The sequence below is a fragment of the Bufo gargarizans genome, chromosome 5, assembly GCF_014858855.1.
Source record: "Bufo gargarizans isolate SCDJY-AF-19 chromosome 5, ASM1485885v1, whole genome shotgun sequence".
In the NCBI taxonomy this organism is placed as follows: domain Eukaryota; kingdom Metazoa; phylum Chordata; class Amphibia; order Anura; family Bufonidae; genus Bufo; species Bufo gargarizans.
Genome location: NC_058084.1, coordinates 123679955 through 123697938, shown reverse-complemented (window position 1 = coordinate 123697938; position 17984 = coordinate 123679955). Strand labels below are relative to the sequence as shown.

At 42.4% G+C, this 17984-nt stretch overlaps 2 long non-coding RNA genes across 2 annotated transcripts; both read left to right on the top strand.

The window, feature by feature from the left end:
• The first annotated feature begins 749 nt into the window (after positions 1 to 749).
• LOC122937772 lies at positions 750 to 1411 on the top strand. The gene is made up of 3 exons (XR_006389915.1): positions 750 to 904; positions 1130 to 1182; positions 1392 to 1411. It is a non-coding gene; the product is annotated as an uncharacterized LOC122937772 (long non-coding RNA).
• Positions 1412 to 2600: 1189 nt separating this feature from the next.
• Positions 2601 to 16432, top strand: LOC122937944. The gene is made up of 5 exons (XR_006389951.1): positions 2601 to 2655; positions 2832 to 2884; positions 3093 to 3145; positions 3371 to 3423; positions 16267 to 16432. It is a non-coding gene; the product is annotated as an uncharacterized LOC122937944 (long non-coding RNA).
• Positions 16433 to 17984: the final 1552 nt, after the last annotated feature.

The window sequence follows — 17984 nt, the reverse complement described above, 5'->3', positions numbered from 1 at the left end:
GTAAGGAATTTGTTAGACAGTTTTTTGATGGCTACTCACACTGTGCTTCAAAACAGGTAAGGAATTTGTTAGACAGTTTTTTGCTATTGTCTGATTGCAAATGAGCATAGGGTGATTAAGGTGTTACATTTTTTGTTTGGAAAGCTTTTGTGGGAGTGTGTGTATATTTAGCAACATAGTTTTAGCTTGCCTATTTATAGCATGCAGCATTACTAAGTTCATTTGAGATATTCAGGAGACTAACTTTGAGCTTTTCCACTGTATCTGAACTTCAGCTGTGTTTTTGGTGGTTACTTAGACACTATGCTTCAAAACAGGTAAGAAATTTGTTGGACAGTTTTTTTTATGGCTACTCAGACACTGTGCTTCAAAACAGGTAAACAATTTGTTAGACTGTTTTTTGCTATTGTCTGATTGCAAATGAGCATAGTGTGATTAAGATGTTAATTATTTTGTTTGGAAAGCTTTTGTGGGGGTGTGTGTATATATATATATATATATATATATAGCAACATAGTATTAGCTTGCCTATTTATAGCTTGCAGCATTACTAAGTGCATTTGAGATATTCAGGAGCTTTTCCATTGTAGCAGAATTTCAGCTGTGTTTTTGGCAGCTACTCAGACACTGTGCTTCAAAACAGGTAAGGAATTTGTTAAACAGTTTTTTACTATTGTCTGCTTTCAAATAAGCATAGGGTGATTAAGGTGTTAAATTTGTTATTTGGAAAGCTTTTGTGGGAGTGTGTGTGTATATATAGCAACATAGTATTATCTTGCCTATTTATAGCTTGCAGCATTACTAAGTGCATTTGAGATATTCTGGAGACTAACTTTGAGCTTTTCTAATGTAGCAGAACTTCAGCTGTGTTTTTGGTGGCTACTCAGACACTGCTTCAAAACAGGTAAGGAATTAGTTAGACAGTTTTTTGCTATTGTCTGATTGCAAATGAGCATTGGGTAACTAGGGTGTTAAATTTGTTGTTGGGGAGGAGCTTATGTGGGAGTGTGTGCATATATAGTAACATAGTATTAGCTTGCTTAAATATAGCTTGCAGCATTATTAAAAGCAACATTACTATGTGTATTTGAGATATTCAGGAGACTAACTTTGATCTTTTTCACTGTAGCAGAACTTCAACTGTGTTTTTAGTGGCTACTCAGACATTGTGCTTTAAAACAGGTAAGGATTTTTTTAGCCAGTTTTTTTCTATTGTCTGATTGCAAATAAGCATAGGGTGATTAAGGTGTTACATTTTTTGTTTTAAAAGAGCTTTGTGTGATTGTGTGTATATATGGCAACATAGTATTAGCTTGCCTATTTATAGCTTGCAGCATTACTAAGTGCATCTGAGTTTTTCAGGAGACTAACTTTGAGCTTTTCTACTGTAGCAGAACTTCAGCTGTGTTTTTGTTGGCTACTCAGACACTGTGCTTCAAATCAGGTAAGGAATTTGTTAGATGTTTTTTTGCTATTGTCTGTTTGCAAATGAGCATAGGGTAATTAAGGTTCTAAATTTGTATTAGTGCGCCTAATTATAGCCTGCAAGCATTCTCAAGTGCAGCATTCCTAAGTGCATTTGAGATATTCAGGAGACTTACTTTGAGCTTTTCCACTGTAGCAGAATTTCAGCTGTGTTTTTGGTGGCTACTCAGACACTGTGCTTCAAAATAGGTAAGGAATTTGTTGGACAGTTTTTTGCTATTATCTGTTTGCAAATGAGCATTGGGAAATTAAGGTGTTACATTTGTATTAGCTTGTCTAATTATAGCCTGCAGCATTCTCAAGTGCAGCATTACTAAGTGCATTTGAGATGTTCAGGATACTAACTTTGAGCTTTTCCATTGTATCAGAATTTCAGCTGTGTTTTTTGTAGCTACTCAGACACTGTGCTTCAAAACAGGTGAGGAATTTGTTAAACTGTTTTTTGCTATTGTCTGCTTGCAAATGAGCATAGTGTGATTAAGGTGTTAAATTTGTTGTTTGGAAAGCTTTTGTGGGAGTGTGTGTATATATAGCAACATAGTATTATCTTTTCTATTTATAGCTTGCAGCATTACTAAGTGCATTTGAGATATTCAGGAGACTAACTTTCAGCTTTTCCATTGTAGCAGAACTTCAGCTGTGTTTTTGGTGGCTTCTCAGACACTGTGCTTCAAAACAGGTAAGGAATTTGTTAGATTTTTTTTGCTATTGTCTGATTGCAAATGAGCATAGGGTAATTAAGGTCTTAAATTTGTATTAGCTTGCCTAATTATAGCCTGCAGCATTCTCAAGTGCAGCATTCCTAAATGCATTTGAGATATTCAGGAGACTAACTTTGATCTTTTCCATTGTAGCAGATCTTTAGCTATGTTTTTGGTAGCTACTCAGACGCTGTGCTTCAAAACAGGTAAGGAATTTGTTAGACAGATTTTTGCTATTGTATTATTTCAAATGAGCATAGGGTGATTAAGGTGTTAACGTTTTTTTGTTTGGAAAGCTTTTGTGGGAGTGTGTGTATATATAGCAACATAGCATTAGCTTGCCTATTTATAGCTTGCAGCATTACTAAGTGCATTTGAGATATTCAGGAGACTAACGTTGAGCTTTTCCACTGTAGCAGAACTTCAACTGTGTTTTTGGTGGCTACTCCGACACTATGCTTCAAAATAGGTAAGGAATTTGTTGGACAGTTTTTTGCTATTATCTGTTTGCAAATGAGCATTGGAAAATTAAGGTGTTAAATTTATATTAGCCTGTCTTATTATAGCCTGCATCATTCTCAAGTGCAGCATTACTAAGTGCATTTGAGATGTTCAGGAGACTAACTTTTAGCTTTTCCATTGTAGCAGAATTTCAGCTGTGTTTTTTGTAGCTACTCAGACACTGTGCTTCAAAACAGGTAAGGAATTTGTTAAACTGTGTTTTGCTATTGTCTGCATGCAAATGAGCATAGAGTGATTAAGGTGTTAAATTTGTTGTTTGGAATGCTTTTGTGGGAGTGTGTGTATATATAGCAACATAGTATTATCTTTCCTATTTATAGCTTGCAGCATTACTAAGTGCATTTGAGATATTCAGGAGACTAACTTTCAGCTTTTCCATTGTAGCAAAACTTCAGCTGTGTTTTTGGTGGCTTCTCAGAAACTATGCTTTAAAATAGGTAAGGAATTTGTTAGACAGTTTTTTGTTATTGTCTGATTGCAAATGAGCATTGGGTAATTAAGGTGTTAAATTTGTTGTTGGGGAGGAGCTTTTGTGAGAGTGTGTACATATATAGTAACATAGTATTATCTTGCTTAATTATAGCTTGCAGCATTATTAAAAGCAACATTACTAAGTGTATTTGAGATATTCAGGAGACTAACTTTGATCTTTTTCACTGTAGCAGAACTTCAGCTGTGTTTTTAGTGGCTACTCAGACATTGTGCTTCAAAACAGGTAAGGTTTTTTTAGACAGTTTTTTGCTATTGCAAATGAGCATAGGGTGATTAAGGTGTTAATTTTTTTTGTTTGCAAAGAGCTTTGTGTGAGTGTGTGTGTGTGTATATATAGCAACATAGTATTAGCTTGCCTATTTATAGCTTGCAGCATTACTAAGCAGTGGCGGATCCAGAGCCTGGTCTCGGGAGGGGCACTTTCAGATTATTTTCTGTCCGCCTCCACAAAACAATGGTTTTATAGAACAGACTACACAGTGTAGCGGTATACTGTATATTGTGTGGCACAGTGTAGGCTATATGTGTATAACATAAACGTATTTCACAAGAAAACTTATCGGACGCCACTTCAACACTTTGGCCGGGGGCTCGGCGGAGCTGATGTTGTGTTTTATCCTAATGAGAAAGATTTCATAATAAGGATTTGAAGAAGGGGCAGAGGAATAGCAGAGCAGGGAGAGGCTGGTGCTGCTACTAGGGGGCTCATACCATGGGGGAGTAATAAAGCCCACCATAATTCCCCCCCATAGAAATAATTCTCATTATAATGTGACAGTGCAAAAAATACCCCCTTGTAATGCCCCCAGTTGAGCTAATGTCCCCATAATGTGCCAGTATAAATACCCCTATATAGTGCACCCAGTAAATGCCCCCATAGTGCTCCACACCCTCCTACCTCCTAGTGCCCCCATAATGTACCAGTTTAAAATGCTCCAGTAGGAGCCCTCAGTGTCCACCATAATTTGCAAGTATAAAATACCACTTCTTAGTGCCCCCGTAGATGACCCCATAGTACTCCTCTCCCCTCTTCCCCATAGTACCCACCATAATGTGTCCCAGTATAAAATTGTACTGTACAGAGCACCCATATAAAATACCCCTTCTTTGTGGCCTCAGTAGATGCCCCTATAGTGCCCCCAATCATGTGCCAGCATTAACAGCCCCACATGTGCTAGTATTAATAACAGCCCCCCATGTACCAGTATTAATAGCATCCCCCATGTGCCAGTTTTAATAACAGCCCCCCATGTGCCAGTATTAATAACAGCCCCCCATGTGCCAGTAATAATAACAGCCCCTCCATGTGCCAGTAATAATAACAGCCCCTCCATGTGCCAGTAATAACATCCCCCCATGTGCCAGTAATAACAGCCCCCATGTGCAAGCAATAACAGCCCCCCCATGTGCCAGCAATAACAGCCCCCATGTGCCAGCAATAACAGCCCCCCTGTGCCAGCAATAAAAGCCCCCCTGTGCCAGTAATAACAGCCCCCCATGCCAGTAATAACAGCCCCCCCGTGCCAGTAATAACAACCCCTCCTGTACCTGTAATAACAGCCCCCGTGCCAGTATTAACAGCCCCCCTGTGCCAGTAATAACAACCCACCCTGCGCCAGTAATAACAGCCCCCGCTGTGCCAGTATTAACAGCCCCCCTGTGCCAGTATTAACAGGCCCCCCTGTGCCAGTATTAACAGGCCCCCCTGTGCCAGTATTAACAGCCCCCCTGTGCCAGTATTAACAGGCCCCCCTGTGCCAGTATTAACAGGCCCCCCTGTGCCAGTATTAACAGGCCCCTCTTTGCCAGTATTAATAGGCCCCCCTGTGCCAGTATTAACAGCCCCCTCTCCGTGCCAGTAAAAGTATTGTATATATTTAAAGAAAAAAACACATACTTACCTCCATGTCAGCGATGCAGGCCTATTCCGGCCTGTGTCCTGCGCTGTATGGCTCAGGCGGCACGATGACGTCATTGCGCCGCCTGCGCCAGCCTCTGATAGGCTGCCGGCTTAGTGCCTGCAGCCTATCAGAGGAAGGGAAGGGGACACGCCTCTTCCTTCCCTGCCGCAGCACAGCCATCTGTATCGCTGTCCTGAGGATGGTGATACAGGTGACTGGAGATGAGCGCTTCCACAATGGAAGCGCTCATTTCCCTGTGCTCCGCCGCCACCGCCGCCAGCTCGGGGGGGCAATTGCCCCATTGCCCCCCCCCCCCCTGGATCCGCCACTGTAGTCAGTGTGCAATTTAAGCTAGAAATATAGCCATAATTATCTGGGTTTTTACAAACACCCTTTTTGTGCAAAATACACTATTTTACAGCCCTAGCTGCATCTGGACCTGCATGTGTGAAATTCAATCGTTACATACAGATTTCATATTCTGTTAGTAAAAAAACACACTTTTTGGGCAATATCCAACATCTGGATTAGTCAGTGTGCAATTTAAGCTAGAAATAGAGCCATAATTATCTGGGTTTTTACAAACACCCTTTTGGGGCTAAATACACTATTTTACAGCCCTAGCTGCATCTGCACGTGTGAAATTCAATCGTTATATACAGCTTTTTATATTCTGTTAGTAAAAAAACACACTTATTTGGCAATATCCAACATCTGGATTAATCAGTGTGCAATTTAAGCTAGAAATACAGCCATAATTTTCTGGGTTTTTAGAAACACCCTTTTTGAGCAAAATACACAATTTTAAAGCCCTTGCAGCATCAGCATGTGTGAAATTCAAGGGTTATATACTGCTGTCATATTCAGATATTAAACAAACACCTGTTTTGGGCAAAAAAGTCAATTTTGCAGCCTTTGCTGCATATGTCATTGTGAGATACAGTCATGTGAAAAAATTAGGACACCCTTTGAAAGCATGTGGTTTTTTGTAACATTTTTAATAAAAGGTTATTTCATCTCCGTTTCAACAATACAGAGAGATTAAAGTAATCCAACTAAACAAAGAAAACTGAAGAAAAGTCTTTTCAAGATCTTCTGTAAATGTCATTCTACAAAAATGCCTATTCTAACTGAGGAAAAAGATAGGACACCCTCACATGTATTCCCTCTTAAATTGGCTCAGATCTCACACAGGTATATCACACCAGGTGCACATAATTAGTAGATCGTTACTCTGCATGTTGAATGAGGCTTGCCCTATTTAAACCTCAGACATTTAGTTTGGTGTGCTCCTGACTGTTGAAGTGAGAGTGAGCACCATGGTGAGAGCAAAAGAGCTGTCAGAGGACTTCAGAAAAAAGATTGTAGCAGCCTATGAGTCTGGGAAGGGATTTAAAAAGATCTCAAAAGATTTTGAAATCAGCCATTCCACTGTCCGGAAGATAGTCTACAAGTGGAGGGCTTTCAAAACAACTGCCAACATGCCCAGGACTGGTCGCCCCAGCAAGTTCACCCCAAGAGCAGACCGCAAGATGCTAAAAGAGGTCTCCAAAAACCCTAAAGTGTCATCTCGAGAACTACAGCAGGCTCTGGCTACTGTTGATGTAGAAGTACATGCCTCTACAATCAGAAAGAGACTGTACAAGTTTAACTTGCATGGGAGGTGTGCAAGGAGGAAACCTTTGCTTTCCAAGAGAAACATCGAGGCCAGACTGACATTTGCCAGAGATAAAGTTGACAAAGACCAGGACTTCTGGAATAATGTTCTTTGGACAGATGAGTCCAAAATTGAATTATTTGGACACAACAGCAGAGGACATGTTTGGCGTAAACCAAACACAGCATTCCAAGAAAAGAACCTCATACCAACTGTGAAGCATGGAGGTGGAAGTGTCATGGTTTGGGGCTGCTTTGCTGCAGCAGGACCTGGTCAGCTCACCATCATAGAATCCACGATGAATTCTACTGTGTATCAGAAGGTGCTTGAAGAACATGTGAGACCATCAGTTAGAAAATTAAAGCTGAAGCGGAACTGGACCATGCAACATGACAATGACCCAAAACATACTAGTAAATCAACCAAAGATTGGCTGAAAAAGAAGAAATGGAGAGTCCTGGAATGGCCAAGTCAAAGTCCAGATTTGAATCCCATTGAGATGCTGTGGGGTGACTTGAAAAGGGCTGTACGTGCAAGAAACCCCTCAAACATCTCACAGCTGAAAAAGTTCTGCATTGAGGAGTGGGGTAAAATTTCCTCAGACCGATGTCGAAGACTGGTAGATGGCTACAAGAACCGTCTCACTGCAGTTATTTCAGCCAAAGGAGGTAACACTCGCTATTAGGGGCAAGGGTGTCCTATCTTTTTCCTCAGTTAGAATAGGCATTTTTGTAGAATGACATTTACAGAAGATCTTGAAAAGACTTTTCTTCAGTTTTCTTTGTTTAGTCGGATTACTTTAATCTCTCTGTATTGTTGAAACGGAGATGAAATAACCTTTTATTAAAAATGTTACAAAAAACCACATGCTTTCAAAGGGTGTCCTAATTTTTTCACATGACTGTACACACTTTAGATACTGTGGTTATAGTCAGATATTTGGAAAAACAGCCATTTTGTGCACAAAACTTAAATTCCAGCCTAGTCTGGATCAGTATGTGTGAGATACACCCTTTAGATACTGTGGTTCTATTCAATAATTTGAAAAACAGCCATTTTGGGCCAAAAACTTTAATTGCGGCCTAGTCTGGATCAGAACGTGTGAGATGCACCCTTTAGATACTGTGGTTATATTCAGTTATTTGGAAAAACAACTATTTTGGGCAAAAAACTTTAATTGCGGCCTAGTCTGAATCAGGATGTGTGAAATGCAACCTTTACATACTGTGGTTCTATTCAGTTATTTGAAAAACAGCCATTTTGTGCACAAAACTTAAATTCCGGCCTAGTCTGGATCAGTACGTGTGAGATACATCCTTTAGATACTGTGGTTCTATTTGATAATTTGAAAAACAGTCATTTGGGGCCAAAACTTTAATTGCGGCCTAGTCTGGATCAGGACGTGTGAGATACACCCTTTAGATACTGTGGTTATATTCTTCTATTAATAAAACACCCTTTTTTGGCCAAAAACTTAATTTTGCAGCCTGTGCTGCATATGTCATTATGAGATACACACTTTAGATACTGTGGTTCTATTCAGTTATTTGGAAAACAGCCATATTGTGCACAAAACTTAAATTCTGGCCTAGTCTGGATCACTACGTGTGAGATACACCCTTTAGATACTGTGGTTCTATTCAGATATTTTTCAAAACTGCCATTTTGGGCAAAAAAACTTAAATTCTGGCCTAGTCTGGATCAGGACGTGTGAGATACACCCTTTAGATACTGTGGTTATATTCTTCTATTAATAAAACACCCTTTTTTTGGCAAAATACACAATTTTACAGCCCTTGCAGCATCAGCACGTGTAAAATTCAAGGGTTATATACTGCTGTCATATTAAGTTATTAAATAAACACCCGTTTTGGGCCAAAAACTTTATTTTGCAGCCTTTGTTGCATATGTCATTGTGAGATACACACTTTAGATACTGTGGTTCTATTCAGTTATTTGAAAAACAGCCATTTTGGGCAAAAAACTTTAATTGCAGCCTAATCTGAATCAGGACGTGGGAAATACAACCTTTACATACTGTGTTTCTATTCAGTTATTTGAAAAACAACCATTTTGTGCACAAAACTTAAATACCGGCCTAGTCTGGATCAAGACGTGTGAGATACACCTTTTACAGTCTGTGGTACTATTCAGTTATTTGGAAAAACAGCCATTTTGGGCCCAAAACCTAAATTCCGGCCTAGTCTGGCTCAGTACGTGTGATATACACCCTTTACATACTGTGGTTCTATTCAGTTATTTGAAAAACAGTCATTTTGGGCAAAAAACATTAATTGCGGCCTAGTCTGGATCTGTGCCTGTGAGATACACATTTCAGATACTGTGGTTATATTCTTCTGTTAATAAGACACCTTTTTTGGGCAAAAAACTTTAAATGCGGCCTAGTCTGCATCTGTACGTGTGAGATACAACCTTTACATACTGTTGTTCTATTCTGCTATTAATTAAACACCCATTTAGGGCAAGATCCTAAATTTGAGAAATATGAGGAGAGCGTCAAATAAGGGACGTGGCCCAGGTCGTGGTGCTGCTGGTGGAGCTCCTGTTGCGGGGAGAGGACATGGTCGATCTGTGCCAGCTACACGCACAAGTGAAACCCCTTCTTCAGGTGCGAGTAGGCGACAGAACCTGCAGCGGTATTTGGTCGGGCCTAATGCGGCTGTACGAATGGTGAGGCCAGAACAAGTACAGGCGATAGTAGATTGGATTGCTGACAGTGCCTCCAGTTCTGTCACATTGTCTCCCACCCAGTCTCCTGCTGAAAGATCAGAGTTGGCACCTGCAGCCGATGTCCATCAGTCTTTCACCTCACCCCCTTGCAAATCAGCCAAGCAGTCTAAGCCCCAAGTCATGCAGCAGTCTCTTCTGCCTTTTGATAACTCTGTTAGCAAGGTTTCCCAGGGCCATCCACCTATCCCTGCCCCAGAAGTGGAAGATATTGAGTGCACCGATGCCCAACCACTTATGTTTCAACATGAGTACATTGGAGCACCATTGCAGCACTTCTCGGATGATGACGAAACACAGGTGCCAACTGCTGGGGCTTTTGAAAGTGTGCAGACTGACGAGGAGGGCAGGGGTGAAGACTTGGTGGAAGATGATGTGGAGGACAATGAGGTCCTCGGCCCCACATGGAATCAAGGTCATGCGAGTGACCTGTGTAGTTCGGAGGAAGAGTCGGTGGTTGCACAGAGCCACCAGCACAGCAGAAGAGGGAGCAGGGTGCAAAAGTGGAGCAGTCGCCCCCTAGAAAGTATGCCTGCTACTGCCCACCGCAACAAGGGACCGAGCACACCAAACCCAACTCCAATGAGTTCCCTGGCGTGGCAGTTCTTCAGACAATGTGCTGACTACAAGACACAAGTGATTTGCACACTGTGCAATCAGAGCATAAATGTTCTCAACCTGAGCACAACCTGCATGACCAGGCATTTCAGTGCAAAGCACAAGCTGCAGTGGAGTAGAAACCTCAAAAACCAAGAAAGGTCTCTGGCTCCTCCTGCTTCCTCTTCTGCTGCAGTCTTAGCCTCATCATCCACCTCTGGAGTGACAGTGCCACCTGCCACCCCGCAAACAGAGGATCTGCCAGCAACACCACCACCTGGGTCAACAAGCATCTCCACAATGTCCCACGGAAGCGTTTAGCTCTCCATCTCCCAAACGCTGGAGAGGAAGAGGAAGTACCCCCCAACCCACCCACGATCCCTAGCCCTGAATGCCAGCATTTCTAAATTACTGGCCTTTAAAATGCTGTCATTCCGTCTGGTAGAGACGGATAGTTTTAAAGGCCTTATGGCGGTAAATGTCACACAGTACGTTGTGCCCAGCCGCCACTACTTTTCCAGGTGAGCCACCCCCTCCCTGAACAACCAAGTGGGGGACAAAATCAGGTGTGCACTGCGCAACGCCATCTGTGGCAAGGTGCACCTCAGTACGGATACGTGGACCAGTAAGCACGGTCAGGGAAACTATATCTCCATAACAGCACACTGGGTAAATGCAGTGGCTGCTGTGCCTGAGGTGGATAGCAGTTTGGCGCATGTTCTTCCACCACCGAGGATTGCAGGGCGCTTCAGTTTGCCTCCTGTTGCTTCCTCCTCCTACTCCGCTTCCTCCTCCTCTACCCACTCCTCATCCTGTCAGCGTAACACCTTCACCATCAACTTCAGCACAGCCAGGGGTAAACGACAGCAGGCAGTTTTAAAACTTATCTGTTGTGGGGACAAACCCCACACCGCGCAGGAGCTGTGGGCGGGTCTTGATCAACAGACCGATGAGTGGCTTGTGCCAGTGAGCCTTAAGTCCGGCCTGGTGGTGTGCGATAATGGGACGAAATCTCGTAGCAGCTCTGGGACTAGCCGGTTTGAGGCACATCCTTTGCCTGGCTCATGTGCTGAATTTGGTGGTGCAGAGATTCCTTAAAATTTACCCCTATATGTCAGAGCTGCTGCATAAAGTGCGGGCCATCTGTGCATGCTTTCTCACCCTGCTGCTGCTCGCCTGTCAGTGCTGCAGCGTAACTTCTGCCTTCCCGCTCACCGCCTCATATGCGACATGCCCACAAGGTGGAACTCCACCTTGCACATGCTGGCCAGACTGTGCGAGCAGCAGCAGGCGATAGTGGAGTTTCAGCTGCAGCACGCACGGGTGAGTCGCTCGGCGGAACAGCACCACTTCGCCACCAATGACTGGGCCACCATGCAAGATCTGTGTTCCTTGTTGTGCTGTTTCGAGTACTCCACCAACATGGCCAGTGCCGATAACGCCATTCTCAGCGTTACTATCCCACTTCTATGCCTCCTTGAAAAAACGCTGCTGGCAATGATGGAAGAGGATGTGGCACAGGAGGAGAAGGAGGAAGAGGGATCATTTCGTAGGGTTTCCGACCAGTCATTCACAAGTGGCTCCAAGGGTGGGTTCCTGCACCCACAAACGCCAGTTACACTATTGTCCAGCCAGGGCACAATTCTGGAGGATGATGAGGTGGAGGATGAGGAGGAGGAGATGGAGGAGAAGGAACCATGTTCCATTGAGCACCCAGACCAGCTCATGGCCATCACTGGTGCGTGGATGGTGGGATACAGAGGACACAGACAATACACCTCCCACAGAGGACAGCTTTTCATTGCCTCTGGGCAGCCTGGCACACATGAGCGATTACATGCTGCAATGTCTCTGAATGACCACCGAGTTGCCCACATTCTAACTTGTGCTGATTACTGGGTGGCCACGCTGCTGGATCCCCGTTAGAAGGACAACGTACCATCCTTAATTCCCTCACTGGAGCGTGATCGTAAGATGTGTGAGTACAAGCGCACGCTGGTAGATGCGCTGCTGGTGGCATTCCCACCTGACAGCGGGGGCACAGTGGAAGCACAAGGCGGAGGCAGAGGATGAGGAAGAGGTCGCCAACGCAGCTGGGGCATCGCCAGCACCTCAGAAGGCAGGGTTAGCATTGCCGAAATGTGGAAAAGCTTTGTCAGCATGCCACAACAACCAGCACCACCAGCTGATATGAAACGTCTTAGCAGGATGCAGCATTTCACCAACATGGTGGAGCAGTATGTGTGCACACACCTACACGTACTGAATGACGGGTCTTCCCCCTTCAACTTCTAAGTCACCAAATTGGGCACATCGCCTGAGCTTGCCCTTTACTCCTTGGAGGTGCTGGCCATCCCTGCAGCCAGTGTATTATCTGAACGTGTGTTTAGCACAACAGGGGGCGTCATCACAGACAAGCGCAGCCGTCTGTCCACAGCCAATGTGGACAAGCTCATGTTCATTAAAATGAACCAAGCATGGATCCCACAGGACTTGTCCGTACCTTGTGCAGAATAGACATGCATACCGGCCTTAACCAGCCATTCTTATACTGCAGCGCAATTGCTCATTCTTGTATTCTGGATATTTCACACTCTTTTGGAGTGTACCCTAATTTAAAAAAATTTAATTAAATTAAACAAAAAAACTGTGTTGGCTGCCTCGTCCTCCTCCAACGCTGCTTCCACCTACACTGCTACATCCACCGCCTCCTCAAACTCCTACTCCATATGGACCTACACCTCATAAATCTTTTTTTATTTTTATTTGTACGTATTTTATTTTATGTAATTTCACTACTTCGTCTGTTACATTTTTGGGTGAAATTCACCAATTTTTGGGTGTGATGTACCACTGCTATACCTAGTAGACAGGTTAAAAAATTCACAAATTTGTCTGTTACATTTTCAGGTGAAATTCACAAATTTTTGGGTGTTATATACAACTGCTATTCCTAGTAGACAGGTTAAAAAAAAAATCACAAATTTGTCTGTTACATATTTGGGTGAAATTCATAAATATTTGGGTGCAATATTCCCCTCCTCTACCTAGTTGACAACTTAATAAATTTCACAAATTTTTGTTTTACATTTTCGGGTGATATTAAACAATTATTTTCTGTCATAGACCCCTGCTTTACCAAGTAGACAGGTTAATAAATTTCACAAATTTTTCTGTTACATTCTTGTGTAAGACAGTCAGTAAAGTGTTCGCTGTTTAAGGCTGAAAGAGACTTTACTGCACCCTACCACACAAAGTCCTGGCCAGCTATATCTTAATCCTGTACCCATCAGCTGGGAATTACAGACAAGCTTTGCAAGAATCTTATTGTCAACCTTAGATTCTGCAGAGAGAAAGATAGACAATCTCTGGAAAATATAGATCAAAGAAGTACTACAATCCCCATTCTGGCCTACATCCATATATTTCTATCTGGGAAGATTTGCATTGCGAATTGTTTGGAACTGTGTTTAATACTGTTGGGTGTACTACAACTCTATACTTTAGTAAATAGAGACTGTCTATATCCTACAACTGGGCTGGTAACTGACTCCAGAACCATACGCCAGCCATTGCACCTACATCTCCTCCCCTTCCACAACATCAAAGATACCCCAACCACCATCAAGATGTGCCCTGTTATTACTGCCATGGGAACATTGGTGTGAGAATACTCACTGTGAATAAATATGGCAGCCAGGCGGAAACAGCTGTTTGCATAGCTCCCATTCACTACATGGAAACGTCAAAATGGGACAACCCCTTTAACCATTGGTAAAGGAGAAATTGTACAGTAGTCACAAGTCTGCATTTTCATGATCTGAAAGGATATTCAGTTAACAAAACCGATATACAATAGTAGAAAAATCACAATGACTTATACATACAAAAAAAAAACATTCAACATTGCAGCTTATCTGTATCTGATATCTGGAGCTAATGACTATGCACTTCAATGGCCATGTCCATGGAGACAAGTTGCGATCGAGTTAATGGACCAAAACCCAAATATCCAGCAGGGGAAGTTAAATATGAGGTGTATGACAACTGATCCTAACCTACGTTCCCCAGGTTATGTGTCAAAAATAATTTACTTACATTAGAACATTTTTAGAATTTATGGGGCACATTTGTTAAGATGCTGGTCTTAATAAGGCCCTGTGCTGGATCCGCCAGAGTTATGTAGAGGCGCCGGCCTCTACATAACTTCGGCGGATCCACCTCCGCTTCTAAATGTAAGACCGATTCCAAACTGTCTTACATTTAGACCATTTTCTACTCCTTAAACAGGGATAGAAAATGGTAAATGAGACAGGCCTGCCAGACCATCCCCTTCCCCACCACACCCACTTTTTGAGACCTTGGGTGAGCGGTGAAAAGTCGCAGATTGCAGGGCAAATCTGCGCTAGAAATACACCTAATACAGGGGTATTTGTGTTTTATAAATGGTCCCCTATGTTTATACAGTAGCCATGGGTTTTTACTTCGGGAAGTGGAATTAGTGACATAAAGGGCATCTGTCAGCAGATTTCTACCTATGAAACTGGCTGACCTGTTGCATCTGCACTTGACATCTAAAGGCATCTGTGTTAGTCCCATGTTCATATGTGCCCGCATTGCTGATTTTCATATATGCAAATGAGCCTCTAGGAGCAACCGGGGAGTTACCGTTACACCTACAGGCTCTGCTCTCTGTGCAACTGCTGTGCCTTCTCCACCAGGCAGTGAAAACGTCATCACACCTGATCCTGTGGAGAGGATGCGGTAGTTGCAGAGATAAAAAAACAGCAATGCCCCATTTTCTCCTAAATGCTAATTTGCATATATTAAAACATAATTTTTCTTGCTAATGCCAGCACATATGAACAAGAGACCAAGGCCTCATGCACATGGCCATCGTGTGGCCGTTCTCTGCATTGGGGACCGCAATTTGCGGTCCCCAATGCACGGGCAACATCTGTGTGGCGGCCGGGACGGATCGAGACCCATTTAACTTGAATGGATCCATGATCCGTCCGCACCGCCAAAAAATAGAACATGTTCTATTTTTTTGCGGTACAGAGGCACAGACAGAAGCACCACGGAAGCACTCCATAGTGCTTCTGTGGGGTTCTGTGCCTCCGTTTCGCACCGCAGCTCCAGATTGCGGACCCATTCAAGTGAATGGGTCCGCATTCGTGATGCGGGGAGCAAACGGCCGCTGCCCGCATATTGCGGACCCACTGTCTGTTATCTATATTGAGGTGTTACTTGTCATTGTAATTCTGCCCATGGTGATAATGAGAACAGCTACTGACAAGCTTCCTGTACAGAACAGCATATTGCGGACCCACTGTCTGTTATCTGTATTGAGGTGTTACTTGTCATTGTAATTCTGCCCATGGTGATAATGAGAACAGCTACTGAGAGGCTTCCTGTACAGAACAGGAAATGGTGGCCTATTATTAAACCTAGTTGCCAGTATGAAAATTGCAGTGTTATGTACATTTTTTTAAATATACATTCTGTGATGTAAAAAAAAAAAAAATCACAAAAAATTCTTAAAAGTTACATTGAACATAAAATATGATTTAAAAAATAGGTCATTCCCTTTAAGGGGTTAATAAAATGTTCATAATAATTCTATAATAAATGTTATTGCCTGTAATTAGTATCCAGGACTTTACAATTATGGTTTATCCTTAGTATATGTTATTGATATCAAGTTGTTGGGGGTCTGACTCTCAGCATCCCCATCAATCACCTTTTGAAGGGGTTGTAGCACTTAATAAGTGTCACGCCCCTTCATTTTTTACTAGACAAAGTTTTGTACAATACTGTCACTAGTGGCTTTGCCTCATTTACAACTACTTTGTCCAATTCAAGTGACTAGAACTGAGCTGTAAGGCCAGACACAGGCACTATTAAGAATAAAAGCTGTGTCTTGTAAAATAGAGGAAGGAACACGGCATTAGCGGTCCTTTCGGGCAGCTGATCGGCAGGGGTGGCAAGAGACGGACCATGACCCATCTAATGTTGATAGCCTATCCTAAGGATAGTCCATCAAGCTTTAAAGTCCTGCATGACCCATTTAAAAAGGCTAAAAACTTAAAAATGATAACTAATTTACAAGAAAATAGTCTGGATGATTTTGTTTTTTATTAACAATGATGTCAATTTACAGATAATACACTGGCTTGGGATAACCCTACAGTAGTTGGAAGAAACAGAGAATTCCCCAATGGAACCAAATACAGATAGTCAGGAGGATATGGAAGATATCAGTTTTCAGCAAAATAATGGCTTTATAGAAGAGACTTCCTTAAAGGAGGGGATGCTTTTATTATTTTATCTATGGAAGGTATGGTAATAAGTGGCATGGTCCGTCAATAGAGAGTATAAATGTTAATTCTAGAAGATACATTGTAACAACCCCATATGTACTAGATGCACTAATACGTCTAAGTTAGTGGGTGAAATTGGCAGAAAGATATCTAGCCACAAGGCCCTGTTATTTAGAGGGGACTAGTCAGCTCTCCTGACATGTAAATACTTGGATTCCTCATCAAAGGACTACGCTGGAGCAAATGTTTCTTACAACTTCACATTGTACGGTTCCTCTGTTATTCCTCCATGCCCCTTGTTCCCTACACAGTCTGAAGCCGTCAAGACTAAGTAGATGCTGTGTAGGGACATGTTTGACAAGAGGGATGGTGGTCTGTCTATTTGTGCATGCAGTACATTGTAGCACAATGTAGAGTTCTAAGAAAACATGCATCTGAACTGGGGGGTTTGAGGAATAACAGACGTGTCAGGGGAGATGATTGGTCCATTCCAAGGCCTAAGGCAAACTGCAAAGCTTGGCACAGCGAGTTCGTATGATCCCTGTTTTCGGAGCCAGTGGCCTCCTTATGTGCCAAAATATGGCATGTGATGGAAAAGTGCCATGATTATTTTTTAATAAATACGAAAGCACATAATGGGATTTCTATGAGCAGATGACGGATCTGTGTGACATGGATCTGTAGTATGCTTGTGTGACCGAGGTCTTAAACCAGGAAACACTGTATTAGACACCCTTCCTTGTATCCAGTTTTTAGGTCGTTTCAATCATTGCTACCTGCAGCTATTGGTCGCAGCCTATATCTAGTCCATAAAACAAACTGCATCACTAAAGGTATGAGTAGCACAATGCATGCTGCCCATGCAGCTCCTTTCTCCAGCCTTACCTCATAACTAGGACTGGACTGCCCATCTGGTAATTTCCAGTAGGGCCAGTATCTGCAATGGGCTGCGTGATAAATAACCAATGATGGCCTAAAGGGGCATGTATGAATATAAGGTTCTGTTCACATCTACGTCCGTATTTCCATCTTTTTATTTTGTCTTGGGAGCAGAAAAAAATCCAAAATATTGTAGTGACATATCTGAAACATAATGGACACCAATGGTGTCCGACAGACCCATTGACTATGAATATCTAAATTGGGGTCTTTTAATGAAACCTCCAATGCAGATGTAAATGTGATTTTGTTATTTGTAAAAGTTTTCTTTTTTTGTGACAATAGAACAATTCAGTAGTACTGCAGATGGACAGTGTTAATAGTATTACTGTATAGACCAGGGGTGTGCCACATGCGGCCCTCGATACCATTCTGTGTGGCCCCAAACATCTGGTAAAAAAAGACATGTAGGTCTATGTCTTATGGCTTCTTACATGTATCGTTCATGTATTCTCCTATTTGATGGGAGTCCTAGAACGGTAACTAGACATTTATAGTATATACTGTACAGTCGTGGCCAAAAGTTTTGAGAATTACATAAATATTGGAAATTGGAAAAGTTGCTGCTTAAGTTTTTATAATAGCAATTTGCATATACTCCAGAATGTTATGAAGAGTG